At 34.3% G+C, this 20,502-nt stretch overlaps 1 protein-coding gene and 1 long non-coding RNA gene across 6 annotated transcripts in view; one reads left to right on the top strand and one right to left on the bottom strand.

Annotated features, from left to right (window-relative positions):
* Positions 1-20,502, top strand: part of LOC127869348 (uncharacterized) — a 206,784-nt gene that overhangs the window by 8,850 nt on the left and 177,432 nt on the right. The window lies entirely within an intron of this gene.
* Positions 3,731-7,366, bottom strand: LOC127869358 (uncharacterized). 3 transcript variants are annotated; one of them, XR_008044527.1, is made up of 4 exons: positions 7,234-7,366; positions 5,524-5,653; positions 4,555-4,664; positions 3,731-3,831 (listed from the first exon to the last, which is right to left on the bottom strand). It is a non-coding gene; the product is annotated as an uncharacterized LOC127869358 (long non-coding RNA). The 3 variants fall into 3 exon arrangements; XR_008044526.1 differs by lacking the exon at positions 3,731-3,831 and having other exon boundaries at positions 4,095-4,664; XR_008044528.1 differs by lacking the exon at positions 3,731-3,831 and having other exon boundaries at positions 4,095-4,664; positions 7,210-7,366.

The following is a 20,502-nucleotide window of genomic DNA, read 5'->3' on the forward strand; positions in this document are numbered from 1 at the left end:
CCTACACAGGATGTGCTAGGTTTAGGAATGCACGGCGGCCTGATACGGCAACCGTTATCACTACGGGTAGCAAGGCAGAGGGGCTTTCATGCTTATTTGAAAGTAAAATTGATATAATGATCGTAGAAAAGGGCACCATGTGCTTTGAAGTTGGTATAGAGCCTAACAAATTACCAAGGTAGACTATTGTGTTTACATTAAACACCGGATTCTGCTACCACGGACACTCCAGGCTTAATTTACAAAAGAAACGTGGTGCAAGGATTCCACCAGACTTTCGCGATGCTCTGTTTGATGATGGAAATGAGCGTGTTCTCCTGAGTAGTGCTTTGTATTTTTATTTGTACACTGACGTTTCAACACTGAAAGGCGAGGTGCGCCATGAACGTGAAGGGCCATCACGTCCGAGTTCCATTGGGGCATTGCATACAGACGTAGTCCCTTCTTTACGCTGTCAGTGTCCTCCCATACTATTGAGATGGGCAGAACGTAGTCTCTATTGGCCACCACCGGATATCGTTCACAAAGTCGTAACAATGGGAGCATTTGTGACGCTAGTAGGTTTTAAAGGTAGCGAATATTAACATGTTGAATGGAGGATTGGCTTTAATACAGGGTAGAATGAACTTATGCGCAGTCTTAATAATACCCAGGTGTACGTATACGTTATATTGAAAATGGTGGTAAAGGATGTCTCTTAAAGCCAGTTAAGAAAGAAATTACATCATACACAGTGAACAATATTGTATTGTGGCTCGCAGAACAAAATCGACAAACACGGTTCGATTAAACTAGTTTGTTTTATTGGCTCCGGGAAGGACTGCGACAATTGAGAACCGCACTATTAAATATCCATCTGCCATATTTTATGATACCCGAACGAAATATAATGGCAGCTTGCGGATTTACTGAAGAGCGAAAGCGTTCCTGGATAGATACTATCACAGTCATGATGAACGAAGGTGAACATATATTACTTAGATTGCCACGGGTCAGAATGGCAATATTATCGCACCCAGAGCCACTGATGTGGTATAGAAAAAAGAGAGTGGAGCTTGAACTGCTGCAGCTGAAGCACATGATCCGATCTGTAAAGTGCACGGATGAGAATGATGTGGTTAACAAGTCGGATAATATTTTGCAGCGATAGAAACGGGTACAGTTCATATCTTGAAAGAGGTGCAACACAGGATGAATAAGGAAGGCAGTCGGATTGATGATCTAATGAAGATACATAGGAAGATGTTGTTGTGATGTTCGTATTATGCAAATCGTCGAAAATGAATATGTATACAATTGTTCATACTTTCAACACTTTGCAACCTATGTATATATACATTCGTTGTTCAACGCGTCTTTGTATTTGTAATGCTTATGAAAATGAACTCGGTCATTGTTTTTTATCCTGTATCGAAGCAAATCAAATTATTGCCAGCTTGGGGATTTAAAAGAGGTGGGATTGTATGGGTCGTTTGATTTTACTTATAAGTTATGATAGAGAAATTGTGTTTAACCCTGTTCTTGCATGGTATAATAAAGCAGTTACAACGACATATACCGTAGTTTGGACAATGGGCGAAATGGTGTAGCCGTAATTGAAGATAATAAAAACTACAATGCATAGGAATTTACATGAAGAAAGATAGATGCATTTTATCCAATGTTATGTAATACAGAACTATATTTCATTCTTTATTGCAATTATGGGTACTACATTGAAATATAAAGCATAACTTGTGCGGCGTATTTGCAAGAAGTAAGAAAATAAAATGTGTAAATTAAATTGACGTTTAGATAATTAATGTATTGACGATTCGTATATACATCAGTTTGCGTATTGAATGGAATGATCTAATACAGCATTACGACTCCTACCCAATCTGTAGAAAGAAACGTATCGCATGAAACACAATTATCTGTCATAGTAGTAAGACTTGAACCCATTCTGTAGTAGAAAAGTATAAGTAGTAAATGATATTAGGATCTGACCCCGAAATGTCGTGATGAAGATTTAGTCATTAACCCAATGTTTATACAGATCTTATGATTAATCAATTAAGGTTTTGAATCAGTTTTCCACGTGGGCATTTTGCATTGTGATATTTAAACTTTAACCCTTTCTGCTGTACAGAGAGCATCGATACAGAATGTGTGGAGAAGTTGCCAGAAATAGCACATGATGTTAGGTTCTGAATGTGCTTTATTGTCTTTCTGTTGTTATGGTGATAATTTAGACTTTGAGGAATTATAATCGCAATAAATTGAATTGATATTCTCTTTTAATCTCTTAAATTTAAATTGCAATGCTAAAAGCACTTGCAAAATGTGTTTTACTATCGTGCGTGCGTTTATTAATTTTGGCTAGTGGCAGATTCTCTATCGTTGGTATTTACCGTTCCTAGGTGGAGACCCAAGCGTATTTTGTACACGAATGAACATTTTCCTAACCACATTGTTGGGAGGTTTGGGGCAAACATTAATTTGTAGTAAGAATGAACGTACATGTATACAGAATTACAATGCCAATCACAAAATATCGGGTCGGAAATCGATAACGCAATTTCCAAATATGTGGCCCAGCGTTCAACCAACAGAGCTAGCCGGCCCAGTTGAGACATCACACATTAGATTCGTAAATAACGTGGTAAAGTCAAAATCATACAGAGGTTGAGTGGCACATGCAACAATCTTTAAATCGAAATAGTGCGCGTTAGTAAATATGCTCCTTTTAAAAGTATCTTTAATAGTATCTCATGATATATTTAAATAATTACCAAATGATTTTCCTAGCTATTACAGCTTGGATGAAAAGTACATTTAAAGTTTCTGGGAAAACGTAAATATTGCTTCAGACGTTTAGTAAACCAATACCTTTTCATATCATACAGGTACTACTTATCGTTTTACAAGACTAATGTGAGATAAAAAAGTCCACACCATAATAATATGCCGATGCAATCAATAAACTAGTATCTGTGAGGTTTTTGTTTGGTGTCGATCTGGTTTTATAGCAATGAGAGAAAGGTTCCTCGGCAAAATAAACTCATCAAACACGATAACTATGTTTCCATGGCAACCGTTATCAGCCAACCAGATCTTCCTGTCGAGGTAGACCAGGGACTACAGTACAGGTTGTAAAAGAAACTCCAGTGCCTTTAAAAAGTAAAACGACTAAAATACATTAAAGGGACTCTTCCTTATTTTGAAATCAATAACGTTTGCTGACAACCACAACATAGGATAAATCTTTGTGTAACATAATAGTGGCTTAAATACCTTCTCAGGGCGGCCACTGTTAAAGTGTATTAAAATCATTTTAGCAGACAAACATGTCTATGAAAGTGTACAAAACATTTTTACAAAATTGTTATTTCATTGAATATTTTACACCACATTGAGCATATGCTTTTCAATATATCACAACCAGTAACGTGTTAAACCAAGCAAGAACTGCATAAGCAGGGCCATTTTCGGAATAAGTCAAAGCCCGGATGTTTTTTTTAGTCTTGAGATTAAAGACTACTTTATTAAGTGTTCCTGTTTTTTTTTTACATTTTTAAGATTTTAATTTTACTTGATAATCACATTTTAACAAAGTGTAGCATCATTTACTTTGAATTATTTATGAATCCAAATATGTGATAGCTGGTATATTTACACATTAGTGGTTTCCGGCATATTTACTTATACGTTGAATCAGGTATACTTACACTATGAATGTTATACCGAGGCTTACCATGATAGTTTCAATCAGACAGAAGTACTGCTTACGGTTGTCTTATAATGTAACCATGGTTTCCTTGAATTTCTGTGCAGCATCCTCAAGGGACACTGTAAAAAACAAAATAGCATTCATGGGAACATATTACATGTATCACCAATCTGCCCAAAGCAACGCATTATGTATATTAATTCAGTCGACAAAGATGTAAGTTACAAGAAAAAGGAAGATAAACATCTGAGGTGAAATGTATTGGATTATGGGAAGAAACAATAGATAGTCTAGAGGTGGAATATAATATAATGTAATAGGTAGATGTAAACATAATGTCATTTGTATTTGATAGTAAACATCATAAAAACACGAGAAATAATCATAACATGAGATGATTACATTATTTAGCGATACACTTTTTGTTAATACAGAGCCTAAAAATATGCTTACCAATAACCTTGCCATTTAACAACTCAATTCTTTACGAAAGAAAACAATTATCAATAACTGATCATTAATTTAAAGATACCCTCACTCAACAGTCTGAACAATGGAAGGTTAACGGAAAGAACTGAACACCTATTAACAAAGCTTTCTAGGTTCATATAAAAACAGGTTTTATTTAAATGTATATTTCAGAATGTTTAATCATTCATTTATGTTTTCAACGATTCAACTACTAAGTACTATTTACTAATTTTAGCCAACACTGCAATACATTGTAGTTCAAGAGCTTCATATAAATATATGAAATTAGACACATATATCAGGACTTTAATACAATGATTTTATGTGTAATTCGAGATTGTTGTGACTACAAGTTCAGCTCTCTGATAAACCTGATTGTGGTTACACCAGGTGTTTGAACACAGCGGTCGAGTAGCTGTCAATGGACTCGTAGCTTGAACGTGGGACCACTTCCGGGTTGTCGAAGATAAACTGAAGTCACCTACATAAAGAAATAACAACATGGCCATATCAAATGTATCCAATTTTAAGACAATAGGCTGTTCAAACTTTTGATACTTACATATTAACGTATTGCATTCTTAAAATACAGTTTTGTATTAAACGACTATAAAACATTTGCTACATACAGTTGTACCTTCCGTTTGTTATTTAATATATGAGATTCTTCTAAAATACTAAAGTCTGTACAGTCCCTTTAAACCTGTCAGACTCACTGCTTGGGTTTAACGGTTATATGCATCCAAACTTCCAATCGATGTTAATTGATCAATAACAATCATGGAGCTATACTTAGTTTTTACAAGATATACATGAATGATAATTTTCTTGTAGCCGAAGAACAACGTAATAAGTCAAGCGTCTTATTGTGAATGCACAAGGAGATACTTTGAAGTCCATTTTGTATATCCGCTACAGCTACCAACTATAATGAGAAACTGTAAAGATCATATTGTATATTCACTAATAATACCAATTGTACGGCGGTACTTTGAAGTTCATGTGGTATATAAACTACTACTACCCATTATAACACGACGATACTTTGACGTTTATGGGATATATACACTACTTCTACTCATTTAAAGTATATGCTTTGATGATAGTGGGTTATATTCACTACTACTACCCCTTATAACGAGATAGTTTGAAGTTCATAAGGTATATCCGATATAAATACCAATTTTACGTTGTTTTTTTCTACGCAGTCGCATTTTCTTCACTATTTCAGTGCGTAACTTCTCAATTAAATGAAGTCACTTGATAGTAAATGTTAAAATTGTATAAACGTTGCTAACACAACATAATATATGTATAACTGGTCAAATTGGTTAAACAACCTTGATTCCTGTGCCGATAGTCTGATTACAAAGGGCGACAATCTGAACTCTGAATGCTTCTGTTGAAATGTCCGGAGTTGTCTGACGAGTGTAACGCTCATATGAAATAAGTAGTGGTACGTATCTGCTTCTGAAATCAACAAGCGGATGAAATCATGTCCTTAATCTGCGATTGACATTAGAAGAATAAACATCATATTTACACACACACACACACACACACATATATATATATATATATATATATATATATATATATATATATATATATATATATATATATATATTCGAGTTTATTCCAGAGAAGACCAAGCACATCCGAAAACCATTAAATGAATTGTCTAGCAAGATATATTGAAAATAATTAAACACAATAATTATAAATAATTATACTTGTTTAAAAAAATATATATATATATATATATATATATATATATATATATATATATATATATGCATATATGTTAAACAAGTTATGTTGTGTTTTTAGCATAATGGATCAATCGAGTTTATTCCAGAGAAGACCAAGCACATTCGAAAACCATTAAATGAACTGTCCAGCAAGATATATTGAAAATAAAACAACAAGAAAAACTAACTAACCTCTTTCAAACCCACTGAAAGTGTGACTCCAATACCCACCAATTATGTGGGAGTAAAACAAACAAACATCGCGCATAAACATACCGGAGTATTACATTCTAAGGTTGCAGCAACTGTCAAAACAAAGATAGGTAATTTAATGTGTCTTTGCAAAATTTCGCAGAATGGTGGACGTGAGATCGCCGCAGCAGTGTACTCCAATCCTGCAAAGCCCAGGCTGCCTATTATCATAACAGCAGCTGATGCTACTCTCTGTTTTACTGCAGTTGCAATGAATACATAAATCAGAACATCTATTAAATTAACTGACAGGTTTTTCACATGTTAGATTACAATTCAAATAATTATGTTCAAATGTTTTGTAAGATATTTATGTTGAACTTATTGTTGCTTCTGATATTTTAATTGAATCCTTGTTGTCTAGCTTGCCTTCTCTGTTGCTAGTTGCCATACATCTTTGTTCGTTATTTTAAGTGAGCCGAAAGTTTCTGTCAACAAATGGTTTATTTGACCCTGCAGATTTTGCGCATTCACTTCGACAACTATTAAATAAAAATGTTTTAGACCTTGTTATATCGCAATCAACAATAGTCCTTTCTTCAGTGTGTACAAATGAATGATTCTCATCTTGATTTTCCATCTGATTTCTGTCACACTGAAAACCAGTCATATGTGTACATACTTTGACACTTTGTGAACCTATATGACATTATGGGAGACAACTGTTCCTGAGTTTGGTCATACAGAGTCATCGTACATGTTATTCTTTATAGAAATGGACAGGATTCTGAAAACATGAAACAGTCACTTCGTATATATCAATGCACGTACAGCTTTGTTCCTTTAAAGTTAACATTGGCCTTCGCGAAAACCAAAATATTGTATTATATTAAGTTGATCAGTTTTAATAAAATTGAGTTCTCGTTAATGTGATTATTTAGAACAACAGTTTCATTCTAAATACATGGTTTTCAATATTAAGTATGTAAGACACTTATATTGCTGATACGAAAGTATGACGTGCACACAACAGTTGAATTAGAAAGCCCAAATATCTGAACATAAAACCTTGAAATTTCCTACCGACTCGTATTGTTGTCAACACACCGGATAGGCAAACCTGTGTGCAATCCATAACTCATCATATTCAATGTAATTTCCTCGTCTCCAAGCCTTGTAGTAAAGCTAACATCATAGTAACCTGTGTAGTTGATCCATTATTCAGCCGTATTTCTTCTTCATCTCGATTGCCGTTGTATATGGAGTCCGAAAGAAAGGGTGAAACGGGTGATGTTCTGTAAAGCCTTCACTTTTCCGTACAGATTCTACTGCATACGCACACGTTCTGGCAATACAGTCTTCCTAATTGGTCGGTTGTCTCTTCAGTCCTAGATAGTGTTTTAGCTGTTTGGTGTGCTTCTTCATAGATGAGCGGGGCGTAATCAGCAGTCGTGGGTATCCGACGATGATACTAACCCAGATGTTTGATCCATAATTCAGCCCCTGCAATGCGGGTTCACTGAACGTCAACCCCAGGCAGCCTAGTGAACAATATAGTTACCTGAATGTGTGGTCCTTAATTCGGTCCTTGCTGGATGGTTTTAATGACCTTCAACCAGCCAAAAGACGCGCATTACGAATCAGGCGACCACAATATATATAATTGCTATCTTTGCCATCGATAGAGTCTAATTTTATGTGAAGAAATTTCAGACGTGTTACACTTAACGTGCAAAATTGACCAAATATTGTATGTTACTTTGAATTACTTGTATTGTCTACGATAGAAGAAAAAACACACTAGTGCATAATATAAATAATTTGGTACTTATGTCCCAATGTACTTTGTATTCATCATGATTCTAGTTATGGGCTTCGTTAATTAAATAATACAAATTTAAGTAGTACAGTATCGTCGAGACAACCGACGAGCATAATTGCCCTACTGTGCATGTTATGTTTACATGACTGCCATGATTAGACCTTTACTTTCTTGTTCAATGGATTATCAGTACAAATATAACATCTTTATTTAATTTACAGCATTTGCTCAGCTGATGTTTTTGGTATAATTTATCTATTTAATTAATTTAAATTTAGAAAAAACACACACACACACACACTGTATAATGACTGCTTACTACAACCTACCAACACTCTAAATTACGCATTAGTTTATTTTTGTCTTACCGTTTTTAATATGATTTGTATACAACATTGTAGTGAAAAAAAATGTATGCGCTGTAACTATCACCTTAACTCGGGAAATGCGACCATTATGGCCAAACAGTACACGCTATCAGGATCTTATTATCACAGATATGTAACATTTAAAGTGTTCTAATCACATTCGCGATTATGTTAACATTGAACTACGAAATCAAATAAAAGCACGTTGTATATACAACTGATAAAGTTAAAACGCAATTTAAGCATTGAGTCACTAAATATAACTTTGCATTTTTGTCTTATTCCCAATGAATCATGTGTGCTACTTCAAAAAGCCATCCAGAGTTCATTAACGGAATCTTCTTTTTGTGACTGCGAAAATTAGTGTCGCGCCGTAATCTCGAGTATTATAGAAATATTGTGGATAGGAACGATCGTGGGGGGCTTTAATATACAGACGTGAAACTCGTGCTGTTGGAGCAGTATTGAATTCTTATTATAAGCAATTAGTTGGCCCTTTATTTTAGGCAAGTGACCGATTGCCCAAACAGCAAAAAACAGCACAAAACAGCGAAATACAAAACAACATCAACACATATAAGAATAAAGCTGGGGTCACCGCCTTGGAACGGTCAATACAAAGCATTGGGGGTTTAAACCGGTTTGTGAGCGCTCAACCTCACACTTGGCCCAGCAATATCCATGATACATTTAAGTGTAAATAAAATTTAACCTCATAGCATTGTAACTCAAATTAAACAATAATTAAAGGGAATTAAAACGCATTCAATTTAATTACCATTTAATTACTCAATAGTAGGAAAGATACCAGAGCAACAGAGTTACAACTTTTGAGGAACGATGAAATGAAACTACGAACAAGTGTCAACTACATTCCTTCTTTATAGAACAAGATTTAAATATATAGCGTCATGAAGTTAATATTTCAGATCATCATCACACAAATACAGGACGAAGCAGCAATAATGGGTGTAAAAGATCCATATAACATAGCTTGGTTGTTTATGTATGTGACTGCTAAAAAAATAAATCAAACAAGAAACGCCTGTCAGAGCGAAAATATAATTAAAATTGAACGCTTTAAACCCAATGACCTATGCATGTAGATAAACCCAATAAACAATGCATGAAGATTTAAACAGTTAAAGTATGTGGTATGAAGCAATATAAAAGCTATAACATCACACAAATCAGTGTAGCCAGGAACAGAGAAAGAGTATCGTATGACGTAATTGATAAGCGAAGACACGATGACGTGAACAAAATCCAGGGGTAGTACTGTAACATAAAAATACAAATATTAAAGGGGCGGTACTGTAAAATTGAATTAGCAATAAAACCAGCTTATGTGATTTAATATTTAAGAATCAAACGTATAAAATGGTAATTCCATTAATGATTCCAAATTTCAAGAAAAGAAAGATAGAGTGAACCGAAAACAAACAAGCACGTGTTTTTAAGTACGTTAACATCATATCCTTTTGATAAAAATGAGTATATTAAATTGAAAAGTTTAATATAAACATTTCCTTTAAGATATGTTGTACTTTTAAAGTGTAAAATGCGCTGCAATATTTGCAAATATTAACTTATATCAAAATCAATATTACAATCGATCTATACAATTGTTAAATGGTTCTTTATCATGTTAAATGACATAAACGGACGTCGAACATGACCTGAAGTAAACTGCCGTTTAATCGGGTTCTTAATCGTCGCGCCTATGGTATTCCTTTTGTTCCATTGTTTTGCATGGCGCAAACGATAAGAACATCTATGAATACATGGTATTGATTGATTCTCATATCTATAACTTGAACCAAAGTAAGTCTAAAGCACAACGTATTGAAACCACTGCATCGTTGAAGTGTAATACCTAGTTTGCGTGTAAGGTCACACTTTTGTAGTATGTATGACATTGACAGATATATTTGAAATTACGCTAATGTAATCCATGCAACGACAACGTGAATAACACTTAAGAACAATGTGAGTGAACATAACAATGTTTCAATTGCGTGATATTCATTTCACATCTCTGGTTATTGTTGCAAACTGATGACTGTACTTCATATCTAGAGAATATTTCTAATTCAAATTATTTTCAGGTTATAGATCACGCGTTCTATAAAAAAACCCGTGATCCCATGTTGTTTTGCCCTGTACGTTCTAAGGCGATAACCACAATTTCTTTTGTGTGTGTGTGTGTGTGTGTTGTGTACGTGTTTGTTTTGCAAAGTACATTTGTTTTGTGATAAAGGGCCGCATTGGTGCTGTGAAAATTTATTTTCATGTATATTGTGCTTGTGTTTAATAAACTAAAATGAGAATCAGGCATTGCATTGAGTTAATTACTCATATACGGATCCTAAATACAGCTTTATTAATACACACGTAAAACGTGCGTGTCTATTATGTGATGACGAAGACAACGTTCTCAGCTCTGCTAGATCTTGTTGGCGAAATCTGTATCATGTACATATAGTATATAATACATGTCATACACTTTACTCTGATATGTACCATTATAAAATTCAATAATGAAACACGTATATAACAAAGATTACCTATCCCTTTAATAAGAAACCATATAGTTATACCTCGATTGCGTAAACGAGTCAATGCTAACGAATGTTAGCGGGAGACATTATTTAAACAGTAAATTGATCAAACTGATTGTGTTTAAATGCGATTTAAATATTTAGATCCTCAATACATTGTAATTCATAACAGCAGTAATTTGATGGCTGCCATTAAGGTTCAATCAATCATTCAATTCATTACTATAATTTAAACTACGCGACGAGTTTTGAATGCCAAGCCAACCTAGTTTATTGTATCCTCAGTTTCATTGTATCCTCTGAGTGTATAACACTCTATCTCTAGCGGAAAGCATTGGTTTTAGTTATTTTAGTGGAAATAACTCCTACAGGTACGCTGAACCGTATATGTGTTTAAATACGAATTTGTTTATTTTAATTGAAAAGCGTTGAAGTAAATGAAACTGCTTATCATAAATGAAAACAACAAACACAGTGAATTCGTATTATGGAAATGAATTAATAATGTATAATCCAGATGTAACAATTTAAAATAACTACACAAAATCTTGTATCTTTTTATTTAGAATGTAAACGCGATCAATATATGTTCGGACGCATTACTTGACGGCATACATGTATAATCAATATCGGATCGTGAGTCGTTTGTGTCTCATTGATCAGCAGTGATGTTGACCATATTTCAGAACCTTTATTTATACAGGGTATATGTTGCGAAGAAATTTAGTTCTCGTTTCAAGTTACAAAATGCTGTGAGAACCTCGAAATTTCGTTTTATGTCTACGAACTAATGGTATATTTAATTTTGTTCATTGATTAATCAAATACTATTTTGACATTTTAATGTTTGGGTATTAACATATAAAGATTGGAAACTTCAGTTGAACCGGCAGAAGAGAAACCGTATTAGTGTCCGTGGTCTTGTATTTGCGACAACAGACTAAAGCCTCAACGCAATTAAAATTGTTGGCTTATATTGACCATTAATTATGATAATTGGGTAAAACGTATGATTATATAAATGTCATATAAATATATTTAACCATCAAACTAACTGAGATGTATAATTTATAATGTTGTACCCGAGTTATGTGGAAAGCGTGTTTTACGTCTATACTAAGATCCGCGAGTGTCATGCTAGAGTTATAAAGGTACTCCATCGGTAAACAATAATACGCATTGGTGATGAAATGTACACTGACATGTTTTGTGTAAAACCTCGTGGCAAAGTGTGATGATGCTTGATCTAATTAATATCGGTACAAACATCCAATGTTCTGAATCGTTCGTCAAACGGCGGTGAACATTCTTTAAGTAATGTATTTGAGCAGCGTATTTATGCTCTGTGAATAGTTGATTAGCTTTGTGTCACACTGTTTTGACATTCATTAATATCAATCAACGATATCTTCTGCAATTGAAGCGGAAGTTTTACTCTGTTTATATAATTGTGTAGGTGGATAATGTGTTAAAAAACGGATTTTACGCTTATAGGGAATTAGTGTCCATACATGGTTGACTTGAACAAATACATAGCTTAGAAAATATATACCGTCTTTTTGAATTCATCATTACTTTATGGAAGTTATATGAGGGACAATAGCTATTTTGATAAAGTGGTTTTTGGTTTACATTGGTTTAATAGTTTTACATCAATTTGTTCATTTGACCCATATTATCATAATGGTAAACATGCATTCCCATTTATTTCAAAATCTTCAAATATATGTTGGCAGTTAAAGAGAGGCAACAATATTGGCAAAAGGAAGCGACCTACATGTATCTACGGACGGATTATTCATACATGTCACTGTTGAACGATTTAATTTGTGCGGTTACAAACAACGTTTTTATAGTATTTTTGAGCTTACACACATCACACTCTCTGTCTCGCGCAACGTACATAGTGTAGTACGGCCAAAACAAGTTTGAAAAAGTTTGATAATAAACAGCGGATTTGACTTATATAATTATACAGATGGCGGAGTGCGGTCCATGGTGTTCTACGTCAGATCATGAACCTGTCCCACGTGACATCAGCTTTTACAGTTATCGCTCTCGAGTAAGTTCTGATGAATGTGAAGTTAACGTAGAAGTTGTAAGTTGTAAGTAGTAATGTATATGTAGTGAACGTAAGTGCTGAAGGTACAGTGTAAGTGTCGTTCACGAACAAGTTTAAAGTACTTGTGTATGTGTAGTCACGTAGAATATGTTAATAATGCTGTGTGTAAAATTCACGAAGAAGTTGTTAGAACTTGTGTATATGTAGTTCACGTAGAAGATGTAAGTACTGGCGCATGTGAGGTTTATGTAGAATATGTACATACTGGTGTGTGTAAAGTATACGAAGAAGTTTCTGAGAACTTGTGTATGTGCTATTCACGTTGAAGCTGTAAGTAATGATGACTGTGCAGTGCACGTTAAAGTTGTTCGTATGGGTGTTTATCCTGTAAAGGTAAAAGTTGTAAGTACTAGTTCGATGTACAGTTGTTCACTTAGAAGCTATAAGTACTGGTGTATATGCAGTTTACGTAGACGTCATAAGACGTCCTAAGACACCATAAGTACTGGTCTATGTGTAGTTCACGTAGACGTTCGAACTATTGTACAGTGTATGAAGACGTTTTAAGTAGCGGTGATTGTGCAGTTCACATAGAAGTTGTTGGTACTGGTGTATGGGTAGTTCACGTGCGAGTTTAATCCACTGGTGTATTTTAATTTTGCGTTGAATTTGTAAGTACTGGTGTAGGTGCGGTCCAAACAGAAGTAGATCTAAAAATATATTGTTCAAAATTGTCATTTTAGACTTATTTCCTAATTATTTGATGTGCATATAGCGTTTACGAACATTGATTAACTCTGAATTTTTCGTCCCTTGTTTACCAATTGTGTAGAAATAAATACATGTAATTATACCGCATTATCCGTTGATGCCTTCGCTTTGTATTGTGGTTATTTGATAATCCTTGATACGATGAAAACATACATCTCAATAACATATCAACACATTCATTTGCTCATTCATTGAACCTGAACGGTTTTAACAAATAAAGAGTAAATGATTTTTATTTTGTAACGCAAACTGAGATTATAACTCCCTGGTTTTGTATTGGACGAGTACAGATTATGATTGATATGAGTGGTTTCATAATGTTGTAGCAGCACTTTAATACTTCCTGCAATTTGAATGTTTCAGACCTTTCAGGTTTTTTGTGAAATTGCCTCTGTGGAAACTTGCACTCTGATGAACTGCCTGGGGTATGGGTCGCACATCCGACAGGCAAGGAGAGACGTATACAGGGAGATGGATGAAGTGGTTAATTTACGGTCGCGTGGAGCAATAGTGATAACTACTGGTAGCAAGGCAGAGGGACTGACATCCATATATGAAAATGACTTGGATCTAATGTTTGTACTAGAAGGACTCATTTGTTTAGAAGATTGTGTCAATACGGACACATTACCAATGGATACAATTGTGTTTACATTAGACACCAGCGTGTGCTACCACGGACACTGTAGGCTTAATCTACTAGAGCGTGGGTCAATATTTTCACCAAAGTTGCGCGATGTTATGTGTTTGGATGAAAAAGGACATATCCTCCTGAGCAGCGACTTAATTGTTAATATGCGCGATCAAATACAAGTTGAGGACGACGAGGTGCGCCATGAACGCGCAGGGCCATCAACGCCGAGCTCATATGGGCCTATGCATACTGACATTGTATTTTCTGTTCGCTGTCAATGTCCTTGTATACTATCGCGATGGGCAGAACGTAGTCGCCATTGGCCACCACCGGATATAGTTCAAAAAGTCGTAACAATGGGAGCATTTGTGACGCCTGTTGGTTTTAAGGGTAGTGAATATAAACATGTCGAATGGAGGATATGTTTTAATACGGCGGAGATTGAACTTGTGAGTAGTCTTAATGACATACAGATATACATATACGTTATATTGAAAATGGTGATTAAGGATGTCTTAAAGCCAATTAAGAAAGAAATAACATCATACGCGGTCAAAAATATTGTATTTTGGCTGGCAGAGAATAATCCAATTGCACAGTTCGATGAAAATTGTAGTTTGTTTTATTGGCTTTGAAAAGGACTGGAACAACTAAGAACAGCAATATTAAAGATCCATCTACCATGTTATATGATACCAGAAAGGAATCTAATGGAAGCTTGCGGACTGGATGCAGAACAAAAGCGTACCTGGGCAAAAACTATCACAGACATGATGGACGAAGGTCCAAAGATACTACTTAGATTGCCGAAGATAAGGAAGGCAATAATCTCGTACCCAGAGCCACTGATATGGTACATCAAAAGGAAACTGGATCTTGAACTGCTGCAAATGAAGTGTTGGATCAGATGCATGCAATGTATGGGTGAGAATCGAGTGGTAAATACGTCAGATTCTGTGCTGACATTGATAGCCGGACGACAGATTGAGACATTGAACGAGGTTTTACAGAGGATGCATGAGGAGGACAGTCTGGTTGGCGAGCCAATAAATATAAGAAATATGATGATGATGTAATATCCGTATTATGCAAAAAACATAGTAAATGAGAGTTATGCCTTTTTAATTTCCTCAATTAACAGCATATGTATATATGCATTTTTAGTCAATGCATATTTCTTTGTAAAACGGATGCATTTGATTAATCAGTTTAACCGTACAAAACATAAGTAATCATACGTTTGCGTAACCATAGATCCTTTAAACGTACACATGCATGCTCATCGCTTGCATTATCTTTTCTTTGATTCCCATTTGGTATTGACGCAGATTTTGTAGTATGGGTCATACTTTTACTCATACTTATTCATGATAAGGAAATTTTGTCAGCCCCCTCTACAACAGTATAAAAATGCATTGACAACGGATGTACATGTATACCGTACGTTTCGACGATGATATAATTCATGTTAATTGTATATTTTAACATCTACAATGGCTAGACAATGCCACGAAATAAAATAATGTAATTTTATTTACAACAAGGCTCTTTCATTACAGTAACATTGTATAGTAAGGACACGTATCTTGTGTTTGAGTAACTAGGTTGTTTAATTGAAAGGCGTACAGTCAACAAGGCCCTACCACAGTAATATATTGATACAAACAAGTGACCAGTATATGGAATGGACTTTTTATTTTTCAAACTACTTTCAAAGAAACCATAGCTAGGTTTCTCGGCGATACGAACACGTTAACTATATTGCCATGACAACCGTTCTGAGCAAACCAGATATGTATGTCGATTTAGCAGGGCTGTAGACGGAACTGTAGGGCCTGTATATAGAAATACAATAAATTGTTCTAAAATGAATTATAGTAATTATACACAATGCTTGTATCGTTAGCCTGTACTGTACACACAAGATGGGATAATTCCTGAGTGCGTAACACACTAGCTTTAATAAATTGTTTTTCTGTTAACGTTGTTCATGGCGCATTTTCAGAATCATAATTGTGGCAAAAAAGCTACAACATTACTCTTTATAAAATCACAATGTAATGAAAGTGTACAATGACTAATAAATTAAGTTTTAGTGTTATATTTTAAACCGAATCGTACAAATGATTGTTAATATACCCCGACAAATGACGTTTTAAGCGAAGTTCAAACCACATGAGCAGACCGTTTTAGGGAGTATACCCATCCCAGATTGGTTGTGCTCATAACAAAAAAAGTATATTTAAAATGTTCCAGAGTTTGTTTTATTAAAAAATGAATTCATAATCACTTTAATAAAATGAAGCATCATTTACTAAGAAAAATACACGAATGACAATATTTGGAATCTCGAGTACTTGTAAAAATATTTAAATACCCAGGCTCACCGTGATAGATTTAATCAGACATAAGTACTGCATATTGTCATAGAGGGTTACCATGATGTTCTTGAACTTCTGTACATCATCTAAAAAGGCACTATACACTGGAAAACCATACATTAGCATTTATGGAAACAGATGAACACCGATTTCCATGAGAAATGTGTTATTGTCAGTTACAAGGGCTTTTTTGCGTAGGGCAAAATTACATTTAATTGTGGATAGGATAATCAAGAGGTGGATCATAATACTATTAAGTAGGTAGAAAGAAGCTTAACTGGATTTGTATTTGATTAATAACGAACAAAGTAGCCATAATATAAATTTATAACATACTGTGATTAATTGATTCTTTTTGCTAAAGAGCCGTAAGTAAAATATTTACTAATACTAAGAAAATATCTACGCACAATAATCTCGACTTTCGTGTTAATGAACCACTGGACAACTGGTTATCCAGCTGTGTAGCTTCATTTACATCAAACTTTGGGATGATAATGTCCATCGGTACATTCATCCGACATGTAATGTAAAACTCATCCCAATCCAGTACAACTTACATAGACTGATCACTTCATTTCTGCATTCACATGTTGTTTTTTTTATAAACTTATACTGCGCTACGCGACATTTCAACTTGGAACGATTTAGCGAGCTTATTTGTTTGCATTTCTAATCTTAAAATCATAAAGCTTAAACTGAAAAGCGTGGTTTATGCATAAAAAGTGTATATGACGTACAGGTGAACATTAATACATGCGAAGACCAATCGTTCACACATGTCCATAACAAAGTTTCTGTAAATTACTAGTACACTAATGTTAATTCGATCTTAGTATAATTAAAAAAGAGAATTGAGATAATTGTATGAAATAAAATATGTGCTGTAACTGACCGAACTTACGTTTTATCATGACGTTGGAGAAGGTATCGAATTGCTTTATTAAAGAGCACACCGTTTTAAAATTTCGGAACCGATGCAGTCGATAAAACAACACGAACATGAATGCCGTTGTGTGCAGTACACACACAAACATGACTGCCGTTACATTTATGTTTTTGTTCAAACAAAAAAGTTGATCAATTTACAAGTTGTTACACCTGTTAGTGTGTATCCGTTTCGAAGAAATTTATAATGGCTGCGTTGGTGTTGTTATGTTGCATGAGGAAGTATTCGTTATGTTTGCAAAGCATAACTTAATTAAAAAAAATCACACATTACTGTTTAATGACAGTGTACTTCACAAGATCCATCTGCTATAAAATTCTTAATTCATATGTTAAAAATTGTTGATAAAGATATGCGTCCATGATGTCTGAACTGGACGCGCTATCGGGATTTTACTATCAAAGACGTTGAGAACAGTTCAACGATCAGATTGTTGTTCAAGAACAAGACAGGCACACGATGTATTACGGATTCAGATACAAGCTTATTTCATATATTTTTATTACAATAAGTCGCATTTTAAGCATAACGTGGAGAAATATAACTTTGTAAATGAATATTTGCTTTCCAACAAATCATGTTTTATACTAAACAAGCAATGCCGTTTTCATGAACGGGATTTTCTTTATGTGACTGCGAACAGTAATGTCGCATCGTTCCTGAATGTGTTTTAGTGGTTAGCAAAGATTGCTATAGGCTTTAAAGAATCAAATGAACTTATCAAAGTGTCAAATATGATGAAATATATTCCAATAAATAATAATATTAAAATCTGTTTTACGTGCTATCTATACAATTGTTCATTGGTATACTCATATAGTGTTAAATCATATTAACTGACGTAACACCTAACTTGTAGTATATTTTCATTCCTATTAGCTCGATTTACATTTGCGAGTCGTAGGTATCGTCTTTGATCTTATGTTGTCTAATGGCCCCACACAATAAGTAAAGCTATGAATTCGCGCTATAGACCCGCATAGCTGTATTGATTAACCGTACTTCAAGAGATTGGATAAGTAACGTGAACCAAAGAAAGTTAAAGGTACAACGTATAGAAACCAATGAATACAAGAGCGGGTTGGTATAACTGGTATACGTGTTTCACATATATTGCGTGTAAGGACACGCTTTAAAAGCATGTACTGAGCAAACACAGCTATTTGATTTTAGGCAGCTGAAGTAATAAATACAAGTACAAGTGAACAAACTAAATACAGCATCTTTTATGATGCATGATGAAAATATGCTTTCCATTTTATTAAGCAGTCTTAAAGAAGATAATTATTCAAATTTACGAAACAAACTTCAGTGCGAACTAAGGTGCATTCAAACAGTCTCAGTTGATTTGTACAAGTAAATCATATATAGTTGGTTCACGTGATACAACAATTGTGCGTAAGTTAACAGTATTATGTTTCAGTGCATGATATTTATTTGAACTATCTGTTTGCAATAGGGCTTTTGCGTGCTGATGCGCGTTGGAAATCTATAGTTAATATTTCTGGTTATAATGCTTTTCAGACTAAACATATCGGGTTTTGTTAAATGACAATAATTTAATGATTACGTTCCGAAATAATTTTATTTGTTTTAATCAATAACATAATAAGAAACTATTTAACGTGTACCATTTTGATGTAGCTTAAGAAAGACATACATAACACGTACGTAAGAATGCGCCAGGATGCTATGCCTTTAAAGTTATTTTGTCAATACGAGATGTAGTTGATACTCGCTTAATCGCATCATGCCTAAAAAAGGCACACTTGTGGTTCTCTGGTCTGTAAATAACCGTTCAGTAATTAAAAGGTACTTAACTAGAAATAATTTTTTTTGTATTGCAATTTAATTTAAATCGCTATCTCATAAGGTTATTTGTACGTTGCCTTGAAGGTTTACTTATTAAGTATGGGCCAAATGCAATGTTTGGAGCTCCTTTAAAATTTCAGTGCTTTTGCAGTGACCGTTTGAAGGCATTGGCCACAGTTTTGTTTATGTGTGTGTGTTTGTCTTATGTACATTGGTGTCTTGCATACTGCATTTGTTTTGTGTGTTGTGGTTTGGTAATGTGTTTCTTGCCATAAATAAAGATTGCGCTGTATACGTAGGTTTCTCTCCTGCTGGTGTAGATGTAGCTTTGTTTCATGTGTCATTGCCTAAAAAATATATAACTATCATTATTGTTATTTATCCCATCATCAGGCGTGCAATTTCGAAATAAACCACTGTGGAATATATTTTCCTTTATTTCGGCAATGCTAAAATATAGCTGTCACGCGCGGCGGACTCTTATATCAGTCATATATGGAGGATGGTCGTATTAATTGGAATCAACTATAAAATAATCATTTTTAGTAATATCTATCGAATCAGATTCAACAAAATAAACAATTTGATACTAAGATGTAATATATTTTAAACACAAAATGCAACACAAAAAGAAAAACACAACATCATTTACAGATATTAAGTGCTAATACTCATGACGTCATTATTATCACGTCAAGCGACAAAAGTCATATTCTTTCCCGGTAAAACTGCATTTTGTTCATGCTTTCTTTAAAATTGGGGACGTAGATGTTTGATGAACAGAAAAACAGTTTAGTGCCTGATCTTTTTGTAATATATTAGTCTCGGCACGAATAAAATAATAGCACAATGTTTGCTTGAAATAACTGGGATGTTTCGTGTATTTGTATGTTCCTATTCTTTAAAAAATAAATATTTGACGACTAAGAAAATTGATGGGATAAATTGAATACTAGATCGGTGCCAAATGTGGCGACGTTAAGTTTGCTTGGCTCGAAAATCGGAACCACTCGCCA

The sequence above is a fragment of the Dreissena polymorpha genome, chromosome 2 (assembly GCF_020536995.1).
Source record: "Dreissena polymorpha isolate Duluth1 chromosome 2, UMN_Dpol_1.0, whole genome shotgun sequence".
Classification (NCBI taxonomy): Eukaryota; Metazoa; Mollusca; class Bivalvia; order Myida; family Dreissenidae; genus Dreissena; species Dreissena polymorpha.